This window comes from Mus pahari, chromosome 1, assembly GCF_900095145.1.
Source record: "Mus pahari chromosome 1, PAHARI_EIJ_v1.1, whole genome shotgun sequence".
NCBI lineage: Eukaryota > Metazoa > Chordata > Mammalia > Rodentia > Muridae > Mus > Mus pahari.
In genome coordinates this window covers 113046381-113068741 of record NC_034590.1, presented here as the reverse complement: position 1 = coordinate 113068741, position 22361 = coordinate 113046381, and the positions used below count along the sequence as shown (strand labels likewise).

The window sequence follows — 22361 nt, the reverse complement described above, 5'->3', positions numbered from 1 at the left end:
TGCAAAGAAACAGGGTTTCCCTGCAGTTCTAGACTCGGGGCTCGGGGCTCGGGGCTCGGGGCTCGGGGCTTTGGGGTGATGGTACTGGTTAATGAGGACCGAGGCAGGGATGGAGCCATCAGAGCCTCATGCTCCCCATGTGCTAGGAAAGTCAGGGTTGTCATTTTCCATGGCCGAAGCCCAGGAGGGACAAGGGTGACGGCTGCTGCTCAATCTGTGCCAGCCTTTATGTAACACACCTTGCAAGAGGCAGCCACACAAACTGCTTGCCCGTCCACCAGGGAGCTCTGGCTCCTGCAGGCTCTTCAGACTCACTGGGCTTTCCACCCTGGCATCATTTCCCTGTGCCAGCCAAGGGTCCTGCCCACTAGAGATCACTGTGTCCTGGAGTCTTTTGAGCATCATGCCAGAGTAGCCCTCCCACCCCCATCCCAGGCCTGTTTTTAGACAAATATGGCAGTTGAGAACCTGATGCTGGAGACAACCCTGCCTCTGTGGCTTTGGGGGACCACAGAGCCATTCTGAGCCTCAGTCTTCCCATCTAAGAGAAGCAGCTGCACAGGACCTGAGCAGGCAGGAGGACAGCGAGCTCCCTCTAAAGGGTTGAGCACCATGCCTAGGGGAGCTGGCAGCACCCAGTCACTAAAACTGCAGGCCAAATCCCATGATGTGGTCTGGAGTCCAGAGCTGCCACTCGTTCTGAGAAGACAGATAAACTGATGGTTCTAGGTGAGTTAGGTGTGGTCAGGAGTCCAAAGTTGAGGCCACAGGGTCTTATGAGTCCTAGTTGTCCACTGCTCTGAAGGTGTTAGCAGGATTTGGGGTGCTATGGGATCCTCTTTGCCACAGTGACCCTTCCCTCCTGCAGTGTCCCTCTGGGGTAGCCCCAGTCTAATAGAGTCATTACTGTTTCCCAACTCTGTGACCCCCCTCCAGCCCTGGGGGCAGAGTCTATTCCCAGACCTGAATCACTAGACCATCCTTACTATACCCTTCCCTTAGACTGAGCAGCAAAGGGTCCTCACCTCCACTACTTGCTGTCCCACCCATCCCTATGAGGACACACAAGCCAGGGAACAGAGGACCAAGTAGGGCCAGTGCAGGGAAGTGGGAGCCCAGATGACAGCTGCCTTGCCCTCCTTGTCTGTCCCTACCCCTCCCTGCCTGCCTCTTTGCCCCTCTAGTGAGCCATGGGGTGCCCCAGGTAGCATAGCATATTCTCAGGTGACAAGATGGCAGGTCCAGTGCTAGCCTGACACCTGGTGACCTGCCAAGGACCCAAGGAAGCCATTGGGAGAGCCCGCAGGCTGAAGCACTCCATGTTATGAGTTGAGCTTGTCCTGAGATCAGTAGCTGGGATGGAGCAGGGTCAGCCCAGGGAGATAAAAACTAAGACACAGGTGGTCTCAAGTTTGCCATAGATGCTATTCTAACCCTTGTCATTGGTTCTGCATGAGGCCTCTCCTGCCGCAACCCCAAATGTAGGGTAAGTGGCAGAGAGCAAGGCAGAGGCCACTAGGTGGCAGCAGACTCTTGGCAGGGTGTGGGGTAGGGTCCTGTTCTCAGGACCCAGGCTCAGATGCCAGTCTTGATGCTTCTCATCTGGAGTGAGCAGTTGTAACCTTCTCTGCTCTGCTTTCCCCAATCTGTCAATAATCACAGCGGCCACCACTGTGGTCTTGAGAACCGAATGCTTGCAGGTATCTGCTGCTTGCTGGGTGTGTAGCGAGATAGATGTTTTGTGTGTTGGCCAAGGTGATGGTCAGATCACTGGAATACCACTAATTTCGATGTGACAATGCATATGGATAAATTGGAAGTGCAGATTTTTGTTTGTTTGTTTGTTTGTTTTGTTGTCTTTTTCTGGTGGTGGTGGTGGGGTCTTGTGTATCCTAGGCTACTCTAGAAATTCCCATATATAGCCTAGGCTGACTTCAAGCTCTGAATCCTCTTGTCTTTGCCTCCTAGTTTCTGGGGCTATGGGCATTCATCATCACAGCCAGCTGAGGACTCAGAGTTTTGGTACTTTTAACATGGCATATGGACCCCAGGCACAGTGTTTACTGAACCCACTAGCAAAATGTCCTTGAGTTTCAGGCCTCAGTAGGGCCAATGTTCCCCACAAGAAGATGTCTTACCAACAAGGGCTGCATGAAGGAGCCGGCTAGAACTTGTGTGTTATGCTCTGCTTCAGGAGCTACTCTTAGAAGTGGGACCTACTGTGCTCTGCAGACATGAGTCCTGGGTCTGAGCCTTTAACCTCAGGCTGGGCCTCATCCAGACACCTGCTGGTACCTGGGAGGCTGGACCCTATGTACTGTCCCTTGGGGATCTGGGCTCCCAGTTCCTCGACATCCTTTGTCTCTGGCCAGCAGCTCCTGGCCCTGGCGGGCAGGCAGAGGTGTGGACAAGAATAGCAATAGGGCTGGGGAAAGCATCGAGAACTCCTGTGCTTCCAGCCAAGGAGGAAAAAGGGTCACCGCAGGATGGAAAGTGAGGCCAGTGGCCACTCCAGTGAGAAGATAGCAGAAAACCCACCTGCTGCCTCTGGGAGCCTCGGGCTGATGAGAGCCAATGCAAGGCCCCCTTCTACATGAGGCTGCAGTCATGGCTGGGGTAGAGGATCTATGAGCAACAGAAGCCAGGAGCAGGGGTGACTATGAGGGTGTAGTTGGGTTGGTGCCTTCTATGGAGGAGACAATCTTACCTACATTGGGGATAGGGAGGGCTTGACAATCCCAACCTCCCAATATTGTGCTTGTTGCTTCTCTTCAGCCAGAGCTCTACCCCCAGGCCTCATGCACTGCAAATTTATACAGTCCCCATTGCATGAGTCAAACAAGACAGGTCACCCTGGCCCACCTCCTCCTCACATTCTCTAGGATGAAGCTGGAGCAGGGACAAGGACATCTGAGGCCTGCCAGCCAGAAACCTGCAGGCCACCCAGTGCCAGGGTGACCTGCGGCTTTGGTCCCATCTTTCACCTCCATCTGGTGAGAGTCACATCTTGGCTGAGTCAGGAGCTGTCCTTTTGAGGACAGCCGTCCTGGCTGGCCCATCGTTTGTCCTTGTCATACCAGCATCTGTTTCTCCAAACCCTGCTGCTCTAGGAGTGTGTGGCAGCCACTTCTTTTTGGCCCTGTCTCCAGACAGACCCAGGGACTGTTCAGGACCACCTCAGGCTGAGACTCCCCGGTGGGAGACATAGGAGCTGCAACTGTGGCAGAGACAGCAGGCAGGGAGGGCTCTCCAGGCAGACTACCCATCCATCTTTCTGTGTTCCCCCAGACAGCATTCTGGAAGGTAGGACTCAGCCTCGCTCACTGCCAGGTGTGTTCCCCAGAGACATACAGTGCCTGACCCTAGTCAAGTTCATGTCACACCTGGGCACTGGCCAGCTGTAGGGCTCACTAACCTTCTGGACATTGAACTTGCCTCCCTAGGTTTCCAAGCCCAGGCCTTATCACAAGCAAACCCTGCATTTCTCCAGACCTGGGACTTGTCCTTGTCACTGGCTCCTTGCAGCTCTCAGCACCATGTCTCACCTCAGCTGTCCTTGTCAAGTGTGTGAGAAAGAGCAAGGACACACAGGCCTCCAGCATAGGCCAGGCCTGTCCAGCTCATCCCACCTTTGTGTCCTGCCCAACAGCAGGACAATCCCCAACAAGTTGACAAAACTCTGTGTGCAGGGTCAGGATGCTCTCTGCTCTCACCCCTCACCAGGCATGATGGGTCCCTGACTGGAGCCTGAGTACCTATGTATGTGCTCCCTGCGGATCTCAAAGCCCAGTGGGAGCCAGCAGCATTGCTCAGTAACAGGGCAAATCATTTAACCATGGAAAGAGTGATCAAAGGAACTCTGTCAACTGCAGGGTGGCTGTGGGCCACTGCGCCCCACCCCACTCAGCCCCAGGGAGAGTTCTTTTAAATTGTTTTGGGTTTATTTTAGTTTTATTTATGTGTGACAGGTAGAACAGGGGGCACCCCTCAGGGTGTGGCCAGACACTGTTCCTCTCTAGTAGAAGATTGCCTAACTCACTCTCAGAGACGTTCCGACACCATTATCAAAAGTCAATTGACCATGCTTGCCAAGACTGGTGTTCCATGCATTTGTGTGCCAGCAGATACTACCTGTATGTTAGGGATGCTCTTTCTAGTTCTGGGAAAATTCATGCATCTCTACAGGGAATATGTCAAATTTGCACGTACCTTTGGATAATGGGACATCTTCAGTAGCAGCTCTGGATCACTGCCACCTGCAAACTGGTGCCCCAACTGAGCCCAAGGTCCCAGTCACAAAGCAAAGTGTGCCTTGGCAACCACAGTCCACCTGAGGCTGTTCAAAGTGACATTTAAATGTGCTAAAGTAGACTGGAGAGATGGCTCAGCGGCTAAGAGCACAGACTGCTCTTCCAAAGGTCCTGAGTTCAAATCCCAGCAACCACATGGTAGCTTACAACCATTTGTAATGAGATCTGATGCCCTCTCTAAGGTGTTTTAAGACAGCTACAGTGTACGTACATATAATAAATAAAGAAATCTTTAAAAATAAATAAATATTCTAAAGTGAGTTCCTGGATTATCCACTACACCCTCAGCCTGCATTGGTGTGTGGCTGATGGCAGCCACCCCAGGCCACTTTGCTTACAGCCTGTTTCCATCACTCCAGACGAACTCTGTTATTCCTTTGACTGTAGGAGGTTGAAGGTGTAAGAATCCCAAGTTCTGTGCTGGGGAGGGAGTTTGCAAAGTCCTCACTGTGAAAGGATGTCCTCACAGAACCTGACTTTAAGCTGCTCATGGTGGCACACACTTGTAACCCCAGTGTTGGGGAGGCAGAGACAAGAGGATCCTTAGGACTTAGTGGTGAGCCAGCCTAGCCAAGCCTAACTTGAAAGTTCTAGGCCAGTAAGAGGCTTGAAGATAACAAGAAACCAAAAGCAAGGTGGACAGTGCCCGAAGAAAACCCCTTGAGGCTGATCTGGTGTGCGCGTGTGCATGTAGACACACACACACACACACACACACACACACACTGAAGGAGTGTAGAGAGAGAGCAAGAACATCCTGCAGGAAGCACATGGAGTTTGGGGTTCCCATTGCAGACCTGCATACAGCCAGGGGTGACATGCTTACCCCATCTCTTATCTGTCCTCTGCCTCGCAAATGCTCTTCTCACATGTACCCACGTGTCCTCTCTACCTCAGGAATAAAGTGGACCCTCCCACCTGAGGTCAGAGTCGTGGGCTCACAAGGGCTCAGGAAGGGCCTCTGTCACTCCCCATCCTGCTTCTGAGCCTTACAGTCCTACCCACATCACCCCAGGCCACCCTATGTCCCTTCCTCTCTGGCTAGCAGGATAAGACATGAAGGGCTTAGACTACCAGCCTGTCTTGGAGTTTACATGGCCTCCAATATGACAGGGTACCACCCATCCCCTTCTGTATACCTGGAGAGTCAAGGCCCAGAGCCAAGAGTTGCTCTGCCCAGGAGAGAGCACCCCTCACGCCTACTGTTCAGCTACCTCTATGCTGACAAGTCCCTCACCCAGCCAACGTAAGTCTACACTCATGGTTGTAAGTCTACACTCATGGTCCTACTGGATTCTTGCTTGAGGCCTCAGTGTCAGAGACTGAAAATGCCAAGGAGCCACATCTGTTCTCAGGAGAATAGATCCCCTGTTCCATGAGACCCTAAGGCAGCCACCACAGACCACTGACTGCTGGGGTCCCAATGTCTGTGGTCCCTTCCCACATCCAGAGAGCCAGGCTCTGATGACTAAACAGACACAAGATCTACCAGGATGGAATTTGCTCTGGACAGGGACAGCCTTGACCTCGGGCAGAATGGCCTCTGGGGCTTTTCCACTGCCAACTGTTTAGCTTGTATCCATTCCGGCGGCCCCTCCGTGTGTGTGTACACGTCCCACAGCCCCTCTGTGCACGTGCCTTTGGAAGACAGCTCCCTATGGGTGATGTTTCGTTCCATCATTTCCTCAATGGGCCGTTCAAGTTCCATTTCTGTTGTGGTGATAACAGTTTAGAAGCCATTTAGAGGAGAGAGGTTTGGTTCAGCTTACAATTCCAGTTTATACTCCATGATGCCAGGAAGGTCAAAGCAGCAACTGAACAGCCGGTCACAGCTGTCACAGGCAAAGTCAAGAGCACAGGAAAATGAATGTAGGCATGCTCGCTCCCTTGTGCTCAGTGTCACTTCTCCAGTCTTACATAGTCCAGGAGCTCCCGATTAGGGAATGGTGCCACCTAAGGTGTGTGGCATTGATTGGCTTAATTAAGACAATCCCCACCCCCACCCCACAGCTGTCATGCAGATGATCTGTCATTAAGATTCTCTTCCCAGGTGATTCTAGGTTGTGATAAGTTAACACTTAAAGCTAATTGCCACAGGTGGTAGCTCATGGACATCATTTTGACAGTGTGTGGCTGTGTGTCCACAGTTGTGTCACTGCCACTGTAGTTCAACTGCAGAATAATCTGGACATTCTAAGACCAGCCCTGGGGTCTGGAGGGGTCCATCTTGTCCCCTGCCTTTCACCCCTGGCAAACCTGATCTCCCTCCCTCTCCCTCCCTCTCTCCCTTTTCCTCTCATTCCCCCTCCCTCTGTCCCTCTCCCTACACTTCTGCCTTTTCCAGAAATTGTTGTGCTTCTTCCTAGCTGCAGAGAGCTTATGAGATTCCTGCACGATGCTGAGTGCAGGAAAGCATTTGGGGGAAGGGCAGATGTCTGCTCTGCCAATGCCCTGGCACTCTTCTGTCATACTGAAACATTGCCAGCTTGCTTCTGCCTCAGGCGTCTGTGAACAAAGCCATAGAAAACACACACGTTTCTGTGCAGATGTCAATTTGCCTGGGTGGGTGCAGTGCTACGAAGCAGCTGAGTCTCCTAGAGGCGTGAATGTAAAACTGCCAATCTGCCTTCCAAAGGCCAGAGCCTCTTGGCATACTTGGGGTTCCTTTCAGTGACGTGTGGGGGCGCTGTTGCTCCACCATCTGGTCATACTGTTGTGATCCAATTTGCCAGGAACTAATGGACTGCAGGTCCCAAGAGCCCCTTCAAGGGCTCATCCTAGCCCTACCTCCTTGGGGGTGGGGGTGGGGTCTCACCACCTCCCAGTGGAGCCACAGGTTGAACACAAATTCTTCTTACATGGTTTTGGCCAACACTTTTCTAAACGAAGGCAGAATGGCTCCAGGTTGTCTGTCTGCAGAGAAAAGACCAGTTGTCACAGCACCTTTTGTTTGGCAGCCTGCCTTTTCTCCACGGAAATGCCTTTTCTGTCATTGTGTCTGTGGCCAAAACCAATGGCCCATGGACTCCTGGCCTCAGCTCCATTCTGTTAATCTGCATTGTTTCTTTTGCCAACACTAATACTGCACAGAGTTGATTCTTGGATGTTTTCAGTGAGTCTTTAAGTCAGGTGGCAAGAGCCCTTCCAGTGCTTTCTTTCAAAACTGTATTAGCAATCCTTTTTAAAAAAATATTTACTTTTAGTTTTAATTATGATACAAGTGTGTGGGGGTGTGTGCACTTGAACGCAGGTGCCTGTAGAGGCCAGAGGCGTTGAATGCCCTGGAAGTACAGTTACAGGCTTGTAAGCCCCAGTGCCAGTGCCAGGGACCAAGTTCAGATCCTCTGCAAAGCGGTGCTTCATCTTTACCACCCGTCGTCTCTCTGGGACTAGCTACCTCAAAAAAATTGTTTTAATTGTTGGGCTGTTGAAGTGACTCGCCCCTCTCTCCTGCAAGCCTGAGAGTCTGAGTTCCATCCCTGGAATTCACAAAACATGGAAGAAATTATCTTCTGACCTACACATACACGCCACCACACAGTGTCCCCTCTGCACAACATGCACACACAACAACACTAATTATAATAAAAGTTCAAAAATTCATTAATATACATTACTTGCATAAAACAATGGGTTCCTTTTGGGGTTGGTTTGGTTGCCTAGGTCTTAAAAATATTTTTTGTTAATATTGCATGTATCTATGATGTTAATGTGTGTATGTATGATAATAATATTGTGTATATGTCATTAATATTGTGTATAATGTATGATATTGTGTGTATGTATGATGTTAATATTGTGTGTATGTATACTATTGATATTGTATGTATGATGTTAATGTCGTGTGTGTATATGATGTTAATATGTGTGTATGATATGTATGTTTATATGATATTAATATTGTATGTATGTATGAGATTAATATTGTGTGTATGTATGATGTTAATATTGTATGTATGTAAAATATGTATTTGTATGATATTAATGTATGTATGTATGATATTGGATGTTTAGATATTAATATTGTGTGTATGTTTGCTATTAATATTGTGTGTATGTATGAGATTAATATTGTGCATATGTCTGAGATTAATATTGTGTGTATGTATGAGATTAATATGTGTATATGTGTGATGTGTTTGTATTATATTAATATTGTATGTATGTATGATATTGTGTATGTATGAGATTAATATTGCAAGTATGTGTGATGTCAATATTGTGTATGTATATTATGTGTTCATATGATATTAATATGTGTGCATATATGATGTTAATATGAGTATATGAATGATGTGTGTATGACATTGTGTGTATGTATGATATTGTGTGTTTGTATGATATTGATATTGTGTGTATGTATGAGATTCCCCTTCACTTCCCACACCTACCTCCATACACTCTACTTCCATGTCTTTTTGTAAAGATTTTTAAAGTGGTTACAGATAAATGTTTTCATTGATAGTGGATATAACAGAACTCGATACATTTTAGTAATAAACAAACCCATATGTCTGTAATCCAGGCCAAGCATATATTCCTTTTAGACAGAGGCAACGTCATTTCTCCCTTCCTAGTGTGCCTAGCTGCCCCTCCTGCCCCTTTCTCCTCTCCCTCTTCCTCTTCCTCCTCTTTCTCCTCCTTCTCATCTCCTCCTCTTTCTCATTTTCTGTGCTGGGATGGATGCCAGATGTGCTGGTTAGGGTTTTTGTCAAACTGACTTGGGAAAAGAGACTCTCAGTTGAGGAATTTCCTCCATCATATTGGCTGCGGGCAAATCTGAGGGGCCATTATTCTGACTAATGATTGACGTGGGAGGGTCCAGCCCACTGTGTGCAGTACCACTGTGGTCAGGTGATCCTGGGCTGTACAAGAAAGCAGGCTGAGCAAGCCAGTAATTGCATTGCTCTGTGGTGTCTGTTCTTCAGTTCCTGCCTCTGGATTCCTGCCTTGAGGCCGTGCTCTGGCCTCCCTTTATGATGGACCGTGGGCAGTGCTGGGGTGTGCTCTGGTTACACCCTTTTCTTGTCCCGCTGAGCTGACCAGGACCCCCAAGGGTTGCTGAAGAGCAGTGAGGCTGTGGATAGCCTCACTCTGGTCCTGCCTGGCCCAAGGAGAAAGCCTTGATGTTCCTCTGCCGCCCATGGTATTGGCCATTGCGGTTTTTCTCATGCAGTTCCTCTGTCGCCCGTGTTATTGGGCATTGCGGTTTTTCTCATGCCTGGAGATACAGGTGGATGGGGGCTGCCTGCCGTGGATGCTGGGAACCTGGGTCCCCTGTGAGAACAGGATACACGTTCTAATTTATTTATTTATTTATTTATTTATTTTAGGTTTTTTGAAACAGGGTTTCAAAGTGTAGCCTTGGCTGTCCTAGAACTGGCTCTGTAGACCAGAGATCTGATTGACTCACAGAGATCCGACTGCTGCAGTCTTAATCACCGAGCCCTCTCTTCAGTCCCTGAGTTTTGCTGAGTGCTCGCTCTGCTCCCATCAGGAGGACAGAGAAGGCCATGTGGCTTTTCTTCCTCGGTGTGCTGTGATGGTGACAGACACTGGCAGTTGGATCCCCCACCCCTCTTCTCATAAGGGCATGGCATTTACACATGGTTAGATTTGGTTGGCGTTTTATGCTTGTTTCTATTTTCCTCTAATTGTTTTAGAAGCAGGGTCTCTGTCTGTAGCTCAGGTTGGCCTGGCCTGTGGTGGGTATATAGGTGAGCAGCCGTAGGCCCAGCAGGCACTGGGTGTGGCCCTTTCTTTTCTTGCTTGCTTGCTTACTTGCTTGCTTTTTGTCACCTCTTTGTCAGGAAGCTCTCAGTCACTCGATCGAGCAGAGCATCGAGCATCGCATCTGCTGCATCTGCGGTGAATCCACTCCAGGGAAGGGGACTCCTGGAGAGAAGGGAGCAGCTCTGACAGTGAGGAGATTGTGGTTGGCAGATAAGGTCAAGCGCAGTGCATGTTACAGAAGATAAATATGAGAATCCAGAGCAGTGGAGGCAGTGTAAATACAGTCCTTGTATGTGCAACTCATAGAAAAATTAATTACAAGAAAGAACCCAGACCAGATTCTTACTCAGGCCACACCCACCTGCAGCAGCCTCTCCCTTCTGTGAAGAAAACAGAAAGCCCCTACCCAGAGCCTGTCTGTGACTCTGCACCCCTAAGATGACCAAGTGCAGGATTCCAGGAGAGAAAGGCAGGTACAAGGCCCCAAGGACACTTATCGGCTCAGACTGCCGGACCCCAGGCCTTCATAGGGCTGTGGGGTGGGACATCCCCCACCCATACAGAGGGTGTGCCGCAGCTGGATGTGCCCTGCCTCCTTGCCGCCCCTTATCCTCACTCCTGGCAGGGAAAGACCCCCTTCCTCTCCTGTGCTGGCCCATCAGAAACCAAAGACAGCTGGACTCCATGAAAAATCCCTTCCCCTGACACCTGTAAGAAGAGAACCCGCTCTCTTTGTGGGCCTGAAAGCCTCATCAGAAACCCCACAGTGCTGTTTGTCTGTGGCACTGGGACCTGAATGCTCCTCGGAGTCTCACCATGGTGCTGCTGCTGCCTGCCTGCCTGCCTGCCTGCCTGTCTGCCTGTCTGCCTGTCTGTATGTCTGTCTTTGGCATTAGTAACTCTTTGAATAAATTCCTTACCAAAAGAACAGTGTACCTCAGTGTTGCCCTCGAGCCTCAAGCCCCAAATCTTGACAGTGTGCTCTGACACAGAAAACATGTTCCTCTCAGTTACCCCAGTGGAGACTTAGCCCTTTTTGAAGTCTGTATTTGTATTACCTTCAAAGGAAATAGGGAAACTGAGGCACAAACAGGTTAAAGCCAGCTGGCTGGGGTGGGGAGCTACCTGGAACCCTAACTCCATCCTAAACACTGTGGCTCCCCCACCTTAGACTGGGAACCTCCCTTCCTATCCTGAAGGCCACAGGCTGGGTCCTTATCAACCTCAGTCTCTCCTTTTTGAATATTTATTTTGCTTTGTTTGTTTGTTTGTTTGTTTTGTTGTTGTTTTAAACAGGGTTTTGCTGTATAGCCCTAACTATCCTTGAACTCACTGTATAAACCAGTCTGGTCTTAAACTCACAGAGATCCAACTCCCTCTGCCTCCTCTGCTGAGATTGTATTTTACGTTTAGTAGTGTGTACATGCATACATGCATGTGTGTGCATATGCATGTCCATGTGTACATGTGTGTGTGCATGCATGTTCATGTATGCATGTGTGTGTGCATATGTGTGCGTGCATGTGTGTGTGTGTTGTGCCCATGAATACAGTTGCATAGTGAGACCAGACGATGGAATCAGACCCCCTGGAGTGGAAGTTACAGAAAGCTTTGAGCTACCCAATGTGAGCTGAACTCAGGAATTTGGATTCTCCGCAAGAGCAGCAGGTGCTTTTAACCACTGAGGCATCTCTCTAGCTTCTATACAAGACTGGTTAGAGTTCCATTCTTTCATGGGACTATTAGTCACCAATGCCCGGCAGGTGCTCCACTACAGAGCCACATCCCGGTCTCCTGCTGCCATGCTTGTCCCCTGTAGGGACAGATTCGTTTGTTTTGTTTTGTTTTGTTTTGTTTTTTAGACAGAAATAAGATCAATGGGCTGGAAAACGGTGTCCTTGCGAGCAGGAGGACCTGAATTTCATCCCCAGAACTCAAGTTTTAAAAAGAAAGGGCCAAGTATGGTGGCACACACATGTAATCCCAGCTCTGGTGCTTTCTGGCCAACCAGCCCAGCCTTACTGGTAAGCTCGAGTCCCAATAAGAGACTCGGCCTCCAGGAGCCACATATGCAGCACCTGAGGAATCATCCTGGGGCCATCCTGGGGCCTCCATGTGCACACACACAAATAAGGCCGTCCTTTCTCTTCCCAGAATCCCTGTCTAGTTCACTTCAGTTGAAATAAAACCCAAATCCACCTATCACCCAGGCAAGATAAGTCTCCCAGCCTCCCTGACCTCACCTCATGCCCTTCTCCCGACTTGGCCGCCCCGGCCATCCCATGAACACTAAGGGTGTAGCCTCCTCACTCCTGGCACCTGCTGCTTCCACTGCCTGGGCTGCACTGACTTCTGGATGTCCCAAGCTCTCCCTCCCTGCACAGCTGGAACCTGCTCTCATTATTGTGACTTACATGTGAGGAAACAGAGGCATGGAGAGTTGCACAAACTTGCTCTAGGCTTTCCCAGGCCTTAGAACTCATCAGTGTGCCCCTGCCCACGTGACCCCTGCACAGCTCTGCTCCAAGACTCTTTGCTCTGGTCTCTACCTTCCACCACACACATGCTGCTCATTTGTCAAGGAAAAGGAGGTCTGTTCAGAAGGTCAACTCGGCTAGGATGTGGCTCAGTTGGTAGAGCATAGGCCTGGAATGTAGAAGACCCTGGGTTCTATGCCCAGCACCACAGGAAACCAGATGTGATGACACATACCCATAGTCCCAGCACTTGGGAGGTAGGAGGCAGGAAGCTCGGGAGTTCAGGCTCATCAACTACATAGTGAGTTTGAGGCCACGGGAGAGCCTGTCTAAAACCAAGCAGACAGACTAAGACCCTGAAGGAACGAGGTTCTGAGTGACAGTGCTCTGCTCAGCAGCAGCAAAATTAGAGCCTGCCTTCATTCACAAGAATGCCTTTCTCAGCCCTGCAAGGTGCAGAATGGGGACTTCTGGGAAGCCTAGCTGCAGCTATGCACCTGTACCTGAGCCACACAGGTGGCACTTCCTCAGTCCCCACTTGACCATCTGGCACTGGGGCAATCTCATTCAGACTGTGTTCCTCAGCTCACCCTTCCTGCTGTCATGCACAAGCCTCCCCCATTTGGCCAGTAATCTGGCTCTTATAATCCATATTCAAACAGCAAGTGAAGGCAATTTTGCTGAGACCTTGCCCCAGGGGACAGGGACCTTGTTTTCTTCTTTGAGTCCCCTGAGGACTGACTCTAGCAACTGTTGGTTTACGGGGTTCTAGCAGCCACACCCAGCTTTTTGTTTGAGCTTAGGGCAGACCTAGCAGGCAGGCTGGTCTCCATCTGTGAGGCAGCCCACACTGCACACAGTCCTGCTGGAAGGGCAGAGCCACCCCTCAGATCTCAAGAAGGCAGTCCCACCATGGCCCTGAGCATCCTGTCTGAGCAGTTCTGCATCCCAAGGCCTCGCGAGGTGACTGGGGTTGGCTAGGGGTGGTCCCACGATGAACTGAGAACGAGCCCACCTAAGCTCCTTGCCTGTGCACAAGACGCTGGTACTTGCCCACCAGGTGGAACCCTAGCCCGTCTAGCAGGGGAGGAGGCATGGCTGAGGCTGAGTGGACAAGGGGTCAACAGAGACTAGAAGTTGGCTATTCCAGGTTTGCACGCCACAGCCCTACCCAGTGGCTTTTAGCAGCAGTGGTTTTCCATAGCCTGGAAACACTTCTGTTGTCCAGCTGGGGCTCTGCCCACACTCACACCAGTATTCTTAAGGTAGAAGGTTCTGTTAGGAAAGCCTCTACACCCTTTATGTGTCCTACCTGATTCCAGTGGTCTGGAGGAGGCAGGCCAAACTCCCTGGTGAGTGGCCCTTGGAAACGCACAAGGTCTCAGCTGGAGACCTCTAAGATCAGCCTCTATATATGGGTGGTATAAAATTAGAAAAGTGTCTTCTAAATACAAGAGGATTGAGGAGTCTGGAAAGTTCTTGGGGAGTGGTAAAGGATGGTAGACACACAGGGGGTCTTGGTTCTCAGGATAATCAGTTTAAAAAGTATTATTATTTCAATGTGTGTGTGTGTGTGTGTGTGTGTGTGTGTGTGTGTGTGATGTCACATGGGTGTAGGTGCCAGCAGATGCTAAAAGAGGTTGTCAGATCACCTGGAGCTGGAGTTACAGGTGACTGTGAGCAGCCTGATGTGGGTGCTGAGAATGGACCCGTGATCCTCTGGAAGATGAGCATAGCTCTTAACCTGAGTCATCTCTCCAGCCCCAAGAGTCAGAGTCTCAGCCAAGGCATCCTGAAAGAAGTGTAGTGGGAATCGTGGATGGTGACCAAGGGGTCCCCTTGAGCCCCTGTGTAGGACAAGACCAGTGGGGTTTGGTTTGTGGGGGGAGGTCTTCTTGTGTTCTGGAAAGGGAAGGGCACCACAGCCAGGTATGCTTCTCAAATAGAAGACCCCTCCCAAGATTAGCGCTGCTTCCCGCCACCCGCCTCTCCTTTGGCTATTTGTGGGGCGGTGTCCCCAGCCCTGGCGCGCAGGTGCCACCGACTTGTCTATACTTAAGGATTCTTATGCCCCACAGCGTGCACCGGGGAGGAGGCTCAGGCTCCAGGCAGGGACTGGGTCTCCAGCGCGCCTCCCCAGCAGCCAATCCGCCCTTGGTCCACCCGGGGTTTTGCATCCGCCGCGCTCTCCTCCCTCCTCCGCCCTCCGCTCCCTCGCTCCGCCTCGCCTGGATCAGCCCTCTGGTATTTCCTGCTGCTCAGCGACAGCTGAGCCCCTCGCGGGCCCAGCGCGGCCCGGCCCGGCCCCAGCACTGAGTGCAACCAGCACGGTAGGAGCTCCGCTGCTGGGAGGGCCGGGAAGGATGGGGCTGGTGGAAGGCCGGGAAAGGCCAGGAGGGAATTCAGCAGGCCTGAGAGGCTGGCTGCAGGGCCACAGAGCCGGCGTGGGGGTCGGGGAGTCCTCGGGGGCTGGTCTGGGGGAGCCCCTGCATAGATCCGAGTAGACCCTGACAGCAGCCTGTATGGGAAACAGCGCCTGGCTGGGGAGCCTGAACGTGTGGGGACTTCTGGGTGGCGGGTGGGGCCCGCGTGTGGGTGCGGCATGTCCAGCCCCGCTTCCCACTTGGTGAGGCTAAAAGGAGTCAGGACTAGGCGAATGGGTGGGAGGGTCTGGCAGCCTCCGACCCTGGGTGTGGAGGGGTCTGTACCCCAGCCCAGCAATAGCAGGGAAGAGGTGTCTAAGAGGTCCTGTAAGCTCTTGGGTCTGAGATCTCAGTTCCCTGGCTTGATTCCCAGGATGGTTCGTCAGGGTCCGCAGAGCAAGTGGCTGCTGACCCATCTTGCCCTTGGACTCTGTCCACCCATGGCCTCTCATAGGGCCCCTAAAGAAAGGGAGGGAGCTTTCCCAGATGACTTGCCAAGCTGCACTTGTGGATTTCTGCGACTGGGGTGGGGTAGGACTTGAGCCCCTCCCCGCCACAGGTCCAGCTGGCTTTGCCTCCCACTTCAGATATCCTGGCTTTTTAGGTCCAAGTCCCTGATCCCAGTTGCGAGTGGCTCCTGGGGTTGTGTGTAGACACCCTCAATCAGGGCCAAGGGAGGCCTTCTTCACCCCTCACCCACCTTGAGCCAGGCCCGGCGTGGCTTACTAGAGAACCACTGATTTGAATCTCTTGTCTTTTGCCCTCTCAGTTTCTCCATGGGACTTGTCACCCACTTGTCTACACTTAAGGTTCCTATATGTATCCACTTTTGGCTCCAGCCTCTGCGACACACCTCTGTCTGGTCACAGGAGCAGAAGTGGTGGTGTCAGGGCCTGGAGAAGTGGGAAAGACCCTTGGATGGGGTGGATATTGCACTTTTGAGTTTGTTTTCCAAGTCCCCGTCATCCATCTGTCTGTCAGTCATTCCCCCTGTCCCTTGTGATAACAGCCAAGTGGCTGACTTTCCTTACTACGTTTTTTTTTCCCCACTATCTTTGCTCAAGCAGCAGCATGGATGGAGGTGGGGGTGCTTGCTGAGATTTTGAACTTGGTGGGGTTCCAGAGGAGTGCAGAGACACAAATTTGTCAGACAAATCAGGGTGATCTGGGTGGCTAGTGGTGACATCTGGCTGTCCCTTTCAGGCTCCTGACTGCAGATCTATTGTCTGCCCGCACGTGTATGGGGCAGCGGAGTGGGGCCTTTGAACAAACACAAGGCCTGGATGCCAAGGAGCCAAGTGTTTGCGTCTGTCTGGTTTGCCTCGCCAGGCGGTGTTTAGAGAAGGGTGAAGCATCTGAGCGAGGCTGCTCCCCCACAGTGCTGTGCCTTGTCTCAGGGAGATGCCCTGCTGAGGCCCAACCCGAGAAGCCGAGAAGCCGCTCATCCTGGATGTCAGAGGGGTTCTCCTGCCCAGCCAAGGGGTGTGAGTCCTTCCAAGCCTGGCTCTGGGCTCTCTGCCGATGCCTAAGGCATCTCTTTCCCCCACACCCTGATTGTGTCTGCCATGCTGAAGAACCCAGGGTCAGTTTCCCTTGACATCCAGGCGTCATCCAAGGAGTGCTCTCAGCTACAGTAGAGATCTGGCATGGCACAAGGGGGTGGGGGAGAGATAGAAATGGCACGTGCTGGGGGGTATTGTGTCTAGAAATGTGTATTGTGTCTGTATCAGGGCCTTGAGCCATCTGTGGTTCAACCAGCCACATGCAAGTAGACACACGCCACTCCTGGCACACCGGTACTGAGCTTGCTCAAGGTAGGAGGGGTGTGTCCCGCCTTCATCCCCATTTATTGTTCAAGAAAAGGGTGGGTCACAGCGTGGGGCTGCTTCTTGGAAATGTGTGGGTCTCCCAGTGTGGTCTGGGAGCTTGAATTCTGACTCTGAGATACAAATGACCTCAAGCACGGGGGACGATTGAGTGCCTCCCTAGAGGCACTGCAGGATGTTTGCAGGGCTGGCTATGCAGCCCAGGTGAATATCTTCAGTGTTGGGTGGGGCAGGGCACACAGGCTGCCCACTAAAAGCCATACTGTCTGTCCTGGGATGGCCTGTTGCTATTGAAGGCTGTCCTGTAGGAAAACTACTGTTCCCTGTGAATCCTCACATGTCTGGGGATTAGCTCAAAGATAAAGAATTCATAACCTGCCCAGATCCCTAAGGATTTACTGATAACTCATTAGAGAAATATGCATAGGTAGGGAATTTTGCACTGGGGTCAAGGACAAGGCCTTGGATTTGGGATCCCACTGGGAATGTCTTTGCATCGCAGTTTCCAAGCGTGGGCTTGGGAGCATGTGCACATGGGAAGCGGGGAGCCTTGTTCTGGCGTCTCAGCTGAGGGGACTGGCAACAGTCATGGTATCAGGAGAGGGCTTGGGATGCCATTAGGGCAAAACAGAGGCTCCAGCTTGGAGTTCTTTGTCCACAGATCTAGCTGGGGAATCTCCATACGTCGTAAAGAAGGAAGGATGTGCGGACGACTGGCCCACAGTGGGATCCTTATGAGGGTGATGACAGACCTGTGGGATGGGAGGGACCTAAAAACCATTGAGAAAAGTCAGGGAGCCACCTAGTCAGACCCTTAGGGTCACCCTGGTCAATGTAGCCTTACTAAGGTTATCCAGGTCATTGAGATATAAGAGAAAGCCTTTATAGGTCAAGGCAGGAGCCTGGCTGACCAGTGTAGATTGACCAATGTGGAAGAGCCTAGAATATACAATGGCCTTTGATCAAGGCTCAGAGTCACTCAGGCTCTAAGCTCAAGCTTCACAGGATTTTCCCNCCCCCCCCCCAGCTCCTGCATAGGACATCAGTGTTCCCCAGCTCACTGGCCCTCCCTTCCTATAACACCTACCTAGTCCTCCAGCCAGCAGACAGTGAGCAGTCTCTACACACCTGGACTTAGGGACAGAGCACTTACTCCAAGTCTGTGATGCTCTGGCTTCCATTTCCAGCATGGGCAAAAGTGTGTGTGTGTGTGTGTGTGTGTGTGTGTGTGTGTGTGTGTGTAGCCTGACCTTTCACAGCTCTTCTATTCACCATGGGTCTCTGGGTCAGCTCATGGTCACAAGGGAGCTACACCTCGTCCCTACCTTCTGCTTTCACCTCGCCCCATTCCTCACTCCTAGGGACTCATCCACATGCCTGGTTTTCTTACCCCAAGACCTTGCACTGGCTGCAATCTCTGTGGTCAGCTTTCCCAGATCTGATCATGGCTGAACCAGGTTCCACCAAAGGTGTCACTCCTCCCCAGATACCCTCTGTCCCTGTCCTTAAGTGTCTGGTTTAAATTCAGTAGCTCTCATATTTCCTTCTTCTATAGTTACATCTTGTAATTATATCTGAAGTTATCTTGATTTATTTAATTGGATGTCTACATATTCAGAGAACACTTGGGCCAGCGGCAGCCCACGAGAGGGTTCTGTCACCTAGCATCATTGTCTGTCATCTGATTGTGAGCTCTAGGCTCAATCCCCAGGGCCGGGCACACAGTCAGCCTTCAGTACTTGTGTGAGATTAGAAAGGAAATCCCCAGAAGTGGCAGGTCTGAAGCCAGCTGCCCACCTTGCCTTTCCCTCCCCTGCCTTCCCAGCATCAGGAGGTAGGAGACCTACTATGGCATTGTGTGTGACTCTTGTCTCTCAGCCTCCAGCCTCTGAATTAGGAGTGACTCCTGCAGATCAGCCTTGAAGCAGAAGACCCCTGTATCCTTATGTGGTGTGTGCAGGTGGATGCTGCCCCTCGCTCAAAGTCAGACAGAAGAGAGAGTTAACTCACTAGGGCTCATAACTTAAGTAGAGACTTCAGAGATCTCCTACTCACAGGATGCTGGCCTGGGGTGGAGTTACCTTCCCTGGACAAAGGCCTGGGGAGTTTGGAAACTTGTAAAGTCACAGAACCATCTCTCCAGGGCTTGGTGGGCACACGGAGTGCCTGCACAGTGCCAGGCCTCCAGGAACAATGCAGAGAGTGTTTGGTGGCCTGTACCTTTTCCCTTCTGCTGAGGGATAGGTTCTCATACCCAACCTGGGAGAACGTGAACAGGAATACAGGCAGTGGCATAAGGGCAGGCATGCCCAGGGTGGGTAGGTGAGTGCAGTATAGAGAGTTCAGGTCCCTTAGAGAGGATCAGGCCTGGGAAGTGATCTCCACTCACAGGCTGAGATGGCTCCTGTCTGAACCCTGCCTCTGCCTTTTTTAAAAAAAATTTTTCAGGCTAGGAGAGAAGCCACCTTCCAGATTCTGGTCCATTGATCATAGTCAATGCTGCTTCCCCAAGTACAGAGGTAGAGGGGCCTGGGGCTGATTTGTAGGCACAGGGCAGGTGGAGGAAGGCAGGCCAGGTTTCTGGTTTACAGGACAAACTTTGTGCTCAGCTGTATCAGAAAAATCACCTTTGTTCAGGGATGCAGCCTATGGGGCAGGGACTGGAGTAGTGCTTGTGTTCTTTGTTCTGGAAAGGTGAGCCAGGACAGTGAGGGTCTGCTAAGCTCTGGACCACCCTTGGCCCCTCCAATCAGCCACAATCCCAAATGCTCAAACCACCTAGGCCAGTCAGATCCCTGGCACAATACCTGGCTTTTGAGACTCGCAGGGGCCTCAATGAAATGAGTGGATGGAAAGGCCTGGCCATGGAAACCTTACAGAAATATTGTATCCCAAGTGTTCTGCCATCATGGTCCTTTGTCTTCATGTTACCTGTCCTTGTGTGTATCACTGGGCTCAAGTAAAGTCCCCAGTATTGTGCTGAGTGTCTTGTATATTCCTTAAGATCCCAGTCAAAGGTGTCCACTCTCCAGCCATCATCTCCCTTGGCACTCCCACCTGCTGTCACCATGGGCCTTCTGCAGGTGGAATCCCAAGTGGACCCTGCTTCTACTCAGGACCTGCCCACACCTCCCTTTACAGCTTCTTCTCTGCTCATGACCTTAGCGTAGCCTCAGTCCCAGCTGTCCTGAACTGTCTGTGTGGGTGTATATCCAACCTTGAAAGGCAGTGATTCTGTGGGACCCCAGTGTCTAGAGCATGCCTGCCGTCACCTAGAGAGCTGGGATCCCAGAACTCAGAATCTTCACATGGAGCAGGTCCAGAGAGACCCCCCTAATCCAAGGCCTCGAGAACTGTGGAGTCTCTTATCTCTGACCCCCATTTGCCTACCAATCATCGCTTTGCTTAGTAACCAGATCTTTCATTAGCCAGGCCTGGGTACCAGGGCTGGTATTCAGTCTCCAAGATGACTGAATGGCAGGGGTGGTAGCAGTTCCCAGGCCATTCTGGCCTCTGGAGCAAGCTCTGTCCCCTGGGAAGACTTGGCTGTGGGAAGGGCCTGGAGCTCTGAGTCCTTAGATGCTGCCCTCTCGTTCAGAGTTCCACGTGCCTGATCCTGAGCCCTGTTTCTCCAGCATTTTCCTGACTTCTGGGGTAAATTTGGGCTGCTGATGCCCTACCTCCCATTGAATAGGAATGCAAGGTTTCCTCCACCCAGCATCAAGTTCTCTGTTCTTAAGGCTCCTTTACCTGACTCTGTCCTCTAACCAGCAGATCCAGGGACTCCTGTAAGCACATGATGTTCAGGCAAGAACTTCTCCAAGCAGAGGTTCTCCACAGAACAACACACACACACACACACACACACACACACACACACACACACACTGCTCCTTAAACCATTTTCTATCATTAGAGTCACATCATGTTTGGTTTTTTTTGTTTTGTTTTGTTTGTGGCTTTTCGAGACAGAGTTTCTCTGTATAGCCCTGGCTGGCCTTGAACTCAGAAATCCACCTGCCTCTGCCTCCCAAGTGCTGGGATTAAAGGCGTGCACCACCACGCCCAACCACATCATGTTTTTTGCACAAAAGTTTCTGTTTATTCTAAAGAGTTCGAAAGCTGCTCCTTACCCCTCCCTCCTACCGGCTCTCACACACTGACACAGGCAGATGCATTCAGTGTCACTCAGCACTCCTGTCTAGCCTGCAGCCTGGTGTGTGGCTTCCCCATGGCTGATGTACCTGTTACTGGTGACAAAAATCCCACTTTCCCATGGCCCCACCTTACTGTCCTGCAGTCCCTGGACCAGGACAGAAGCAGCTCTGAAAAGCAGGTGCCAGCATGAGCAACAAACCTTTACCTGATGCCCTGCGGCATCCTTTGACCTCTGTGGGCAGAGGGGCAGAGCAGCCAGCTTTGAAGGGAGCCCTCACCCACTGTGGCACTGTGCTGGGTTTCCACTTTGGGCCTGGCACCTGCAGGAAAGCGTGGGCCCCAGCTGCTGAGAGGCCTAGATTCTGCCTCTGAATAGCAACAGAATGACAAGTCCCTGGAAAGCAGGTCCCCAAAGGGCAGGCAAGGCTGCTAGAAAGAGGAGGGCATTTGGCTACATATTGATAGGGAGTCTGGAATGTAAAGAGGCTGTTGCTTTGACCCAGAATGTTAACCCCAGGGTGAGGCTGCTCGGGGCAGGGCTTGCTTGCTGTTCTCGTCTCAGTGGCCACTGCTAGCTATTGCTGATGGCCAGGCAGGTAAGCTGTTGTAGAGGGTCTTGGGGGAAAGGGGATAGAGGACTGATGTCTGACACCTGAGGGACAGATCAATGTGCATGGCTTGGGTGGGCTTGTCCAGGCTCTGTGAATCTAGGTGGTCAGATGCACATCCTTGCTGCCCTTTCTTCCCAGTGGGCTCTTTCCCAATACAAGCCCTTCCCGATGGTGTCCACCATAACCAGTGCCCACCTTTCCAGGAGAACTTGAGCTGGGCAGCCTGGACCACTTTTCCTGTAGTTTCAACTGAAGGTAGAGGATCGAGGTGTACGGTTGCTGGTGGCCAGGAGCACAGCCATCCTCACCCCTACTTCCTTCAGGATGACTCGGGGCAGCTAGTGCTGGTAGCCATGTGACTATCTAACCAGCCTGAGCATGGGCCTGGCTCTGTGGACCTGCCCTAAACATGGCCCTGGCTTAGCTAGGCCTCTTGCTGCCTGCATCCCTCTGTCCTCTCAGATGTTCTGCAATGGATGAAAAGCTTGTCCCTGTCTCTGTCTGGGACATTGACCCAGTGTCCCCAACAGGTGTGTAGCACATGCAAGATGTTTGGGATGGGTTCAGCACCCAGTACCTGGCTCATATCACCCAAATCTTCTGGGCACCCACATCAGTAGAAGTTAGCCTGTTTCTTCTGGGCACCCACATTAGTGGAGGCTAGCCTCTTTCTTCAGGGTGGCCTGTCATTAGTCTAACTCAATATCCCATTATATTTTCTTTTCTTTTTTTTTCTTTTCTTTTCTTTTCTTTTCTTTTCTTTTCTTTTCTTCCTTCCTTCCTTCCTTCCTTCCTTTCTTTCTTTCTTTCTTTCTTTCTTTCT

The 22361-nt window shown here is 51.3% G+C and overlaps 1 protein-coding gene across 2 annotated transcripts in view; it reads left to right on the top strand.

Moving 5' to 3' along the window:
* The window catches only part of Osbpl5 (oxysterol binding protein like 5), a 71031-nt gene that overhangs the window by 1240 nt on the left and 47430 nt on the right, over positions 1-22361 (top strand). The window contains exon 1 of one of the 2 annotated variants that reach the window (XM_021191492.1): positions 14765-14850. The exons of the other annotated variant lie outside the window; for it this stretch is intronic. The gene's annotated coding sequence lies outside the window, so the exon portion shown is untranslated. Of the gene's footprint in view, positions 1-14764; positions 14851-22361 lie in introns of those variants that run through there. 2 annotated transcript variants of the gene reach the window in all.